Source organism: Lathyrus oleraceus, chromosome 4 (assembly GCF_024323335.1).
Source record: "Lathyrus oleraceus cultivar Zhongwan6 chromosome 4, CAAS_Psat_ZW6_1.0, whole genome shotgun sequence".
Taxonomy (NCBI): domain Eukaryota; kingdom Viridiplantae; phylum Streptophyta; class Magnoliopsida; order Fabales; family Fabaceae; genus Lathyrus; species Lathyrus oleraceus.
In genome coordinates, this window is record NC_066582.1 from 469,544,045 (window position 1) to 469,548,577 (window position 4,533).

Genomic DNA, 4,533 nt, shown 5'->3' on the forward strand with positions numbered 1-4,533 from the left:
TCATCAATAGAAAACTTTGCTGGGGACCAGTAAACACGCTCCGGGTTATCTCCTCCAAAACTTTTCTTCCTCTTGTTGTAAAACTGATGTCCAACATAGACCCCTTTTATTTTTGCCTCTAGTATTTTATTTTGTCTTATTTCAAGTCATTTGGATATTTTTTGAGGGACTTATGTAGTCTTGAACTCATGGACTAATGAAATCCACCTAGGTCATGATTTTTTTGGTTTAGGGTTGATTAAAATTTCCATACTTGAAACCTACCATTGAATGATCAAGTGTTCATCCATGATACTTTGAAGCATGGATAGGTTGCCCATATTTCAAATAATTTGGGTCATTTGACTTGTGGATGAAGTCTTACTTATACATATGTTTACTTGTGATTTCATCTGATACATTGTTATTTCTTTTGGTTCATACTAACCCACTAACCTTTTATACTTACTTGTTTATATCATACGCTAACTCTTATTACCTTGTTAATATTTTACTTTGATCTTATAACTTTCTAACTTAACAACTTAGTCAATCATAACCTTTCAACCTTGGGTTTGTTATAGTCTTCCTTTTGTCAATCTATTGATAGATGGACTTGGGGTTGAATAACTTTCATTGTTACAAATCTATGGTAAATTGATCCATTGATCATCTTCCATACTTTGATCAGTGATAAGTTATTCCCTGATGCGCCATATTTTGAATCTATTGACCTAAGGATATATAATCCTCAAGTGTTGGTCCATTGTTCATAATCTCAACTTTACTAACTTTTGATTACTACTAACCTTTTATTATTATTATTATCATTGTTACTATCTGTCATACCCCGATTTTGACCCTGAAAAAAAAACTTTTCCCAATCACTCACTCTTCAAATCCTTCCGTGCGGCTGAATCACCATCGCCACAACGATTAGGGTTCTCTCACCTTTCGGGATCAAAGGAATCTCGTCGTCGTTTTGACAAATCTGTGCAATCGTATGATCAGTCACGAGAAAAGTTTATTTCTTTGAAGAAGAATATTCCTGAAGATATTGTTGCTGATTTAGAACAGGGTCTACAAGATTCAAAGTCATCATTTGAGAAAAGCCGCTCCAATCTAGTACACTCTCTCGTGAATATTGAAGTAAAAAAGAAGCACGAGTTCTTGGAGTCAATAAGTGCAACAATGGATGCTCACTGCCCGCTGAAGTCAGAAGAATTATTAATTGGAACACCACAAATCGCAGCCACCAACGTTAACCGGAGAAGCGAACATGGTGGGTTTCAACTCTCAATCGTCTTACGGTATGCAATCCATGCTCAAAGAAGGTCACAAGCATCTCTCCGGTCTCGACGAAGCCGTTCTCAAAAACATTGATGCCTGTAACCAACTCTCCATCATCACTCGCACTTCCCTCGGCCCCAACAGGATGAATGAGATGTTTGGATAGACTTTTTGTGGCGAATGATGCTGCTACGATTGTGAATGAACTTAAAGTTCAGCATCTTGCCGCTAAGATTTTGGTGTTGGCTAGTAAGGCTTAGCAAGAGACATAGGCAGTCATCTCATGAACATTCTGTAGCCGATGAACGCGTTCAGGTTATTGGTCAATGTTCAGATTATAAACCACCACCCAATTCATCTGGTTGTGCTCGAAGTGAGCCATATGATTACTCTGGTCGGAGAGGCCGAAAAGAACCTGAAGTACTTGCAGCTTCTTCGCTGAAACGTTTGTTTGTGGAGAATCAACCATATTTAGTTGGTGGATACTGCCAACATGGATTGTTGAACGACGTAGTTGATTCTGCAGACAACATACTTAGTGTTCCTGAGAAATATAAGTACATGAAGGAAACCTGCTGGAAGCAGTTGGCGTTTGGGAAATCAAGAATTCATGGATTTGGCATCTTTGCAAAGCATCCATATAAAGGTGGAGACATGGTGATTAATATACCGGTGAACTTGTAGACCTTCTATTGCTGATCGAAGAGAGCGTTTTATATATAATTCTTTAGTGGGTGCTGGAACATATTTGTTTCGAGTTGATGATGCAAGAGACATTGATGCCACCAGAGCAGGAAGCATCGCTCATTTAATTAATCATTCATGTGAGCCAAATTGCTATTCAAGAGTCATTAGTGTTAACGGTGACAAGCATATTATAATATTTGCAAAGAGAGACATTATATTAGTCAGGTCTATACATGGTTATGCGTTGAAGCATATGCACATATGGAGATTGCAAATAAGCTCCCTGTAAATAAGCTACCTGTATATTACAGTCATCAATTTTTTCCATGGTAATAAGCTCCCTGTAAATGATTATCTTATTACTACGTATGCTAAGTCTGGAAGACTACATATGGCTAGAAACATATTTGAGCAAATGATAGAACTGTGTCTCACATCATGGTATGCAACAATAGCAACCTACAACGGCTATTCGAAATAAAGTTTCGTCCACCGATACTGTGTCTGATGCAAAATTTGCTGACAATCTTCTCACTCTAAGATCACGGGAAGAAAGATGGATTCTCATGTTAATCATTCATCTAGTATAACATCCAAGACTGCAACCGTCAAAAACAACAAGGGGTACTGGCTAATGGTCATGTGCCGTGGGCTTGTGAGGCATTTTCGAAGCATCGTGCAGAAGAGTTGATCCCATTCCGAGCTCTACATTGGTGTTGGACATTATTCACGATCAAACTTTGGAATCATGGTCTTCTTAATGCCTGCACAATGAACAACTGCAGTTCAATATTAGAGCGCTCAAAAAAAACAAGGGATCGGATACCGTCACAAATGGAAGGCAAATTGACTCAACCGGACAATACAACCGTCAATCTTCTATGAATTTCATTTTACCGGTACAGCACATCAAATCGTTTCTCCTCAGGATGTTTACTTGATTGCTTGGACACATCTTCTGAACATATCGCACTCGAGATCGCCAGCCACGTTGAGACTGCATTTTGTGTATGGCGTCAAAGAAACCATACAAAATGTGCCTTGGAATGTCGCGAGCGTAAGGCAATGCCCTGCTGCAATTCAGTGGGCCGATTAGATCATGAATCCATACCAACAATCAACATATGCTATGTGCATTGATAATAAACCTAAAGCTGCGGACAGTTGCAGAATGACAGAAATTTTTACCTGCTGCAGACATGTGCTGGACTTCACATCCATAAACACCAAGCAAATCTCGAAAGGCCCTTTGCACCACAAGTGACCCCTCCAGCGCAGCCTAATTCCTTTGGAAATGAAGGAAAACTTTCCTCAATACAACGAACAAGAATCGCATAGTGGTGTTACAAATGTACAATAATAATAGTAATAAGAAAGATATCCCTAGGAGGTTGAAGTTTTGAAATGCTGGATGAAACAGGTGAAGAAATCTAGTTATTGTGATCTGATGTTAGAAAATCCCAAGCCAAATCAGATAATAGCAGAAGACAACTACAATGGAATTTTAAAACAAGTATATCAGTTTCTAGAGCTTTTACCTGAAGCATTGAAAGTCTTTATTCTTCATCCAGAAATTCCTAGATGATGTAAGGTTCACTTGATATTTCCGGATATAGTGACTTGCAACATCTCAGGATTCGAGTTACAGAATATTCAAAAGAAGTAGACCTTTCCAATTGTCCGCAGATAACATCTGCAATACTGCTTCTGTCACTCATACCTGCTTCATATTTCACGTATCCCAGGTTTTGTTCCGGTACCTAATATCAGCAATCTCAAATTGCCACTCCTCCTTCACGTGCCATTGGTTCTGGCCAAGTTTTGGCATGTCACCATCTGTTGGCTATCTCCCTCACTGTCCTTGAAGCATCCAGGCTTGCCAAGAGGAAACCTTTCTTCATTTCCAAATAAACCTGCAATATCACAGCAGTCCCTGTTTCATTTACAAAAGCCACAACAGCAAATTGGAAAGAACATGACAGCATCGAAAAAACTCACCGTAACCGCTGATAATTGTTTGGCTCCCCACAGCAGAAGATATAATGGAGTGTTAATTGTTATGTTCACTTCGGTTGACGACGAGGATGCTGTTATTGTGATTGGTTAATAATTATAGGGTGAATTGCTTCTGATGGTTAGCTTGTTACAATTTGTGGGACATGGTGCAAAATAAGACGTTGGCTGGTTCGTCTAATTTGACAGTTCAGCCGGTGCATATGTATTTTACAGCATGATACATGTGTGGAACTTCATTGGTGCCGCTGGCTTAACAAGGTCTTGGTCATCTTGCAGCAAGATGTACCCGTCCTATTTCAATTGTGCCCCTGGTCCATAACCGATCACATCAACCGCCTGCATTACCGTCACATCAACCGCCTGCATTACCGTCCAAGTCAAACAATTTGCAATCCGGTCATCTAAACAGACCTCAAACCTGCAGCACAAGGGCAATTGCTATTTAGACAAATGATAGAAGTCTATGCAAATAAATTCAACGATTAAACACTATTCTTGTATGGACCGTCTCTTTGGAAGAGCTGGTCTTATTGACAAAGCAGAGGAGCACAATATCACCAC

General features: G+C 39.5%; 1 long non-coding RNA gene across 2 annotated transcripts; it reads right to left on the reverse strand.

Moving 5' to 3' along the window:
• Window positions 1–2,298: 2,298 nt before the first annotated feature.
• LOC127076176 (uncharacterized) lies at window positions 2,299–3,674 on the reverse strand. 2 transcript variants are annotated; one of them, XR_007786777.1, is made up of 3 exons: window positions 3,495–3,674; window positions 3,145–3,242; window positions 2,299–3,026 (listed from the first exon to the last, which is right to left on the reverse strand). It is a non-coding gene; the product is annotated as an uncharacterized LOC127076176 (long non-coding RNA). The 2 variants fall into 2 exon arrangements; XR_007786778.1 differs by having other exon boundaries at window positions 2,299–3,029.
• Between the last annotated feature and the right edge of the window lie 859 nt (window positions 3,675–4,533).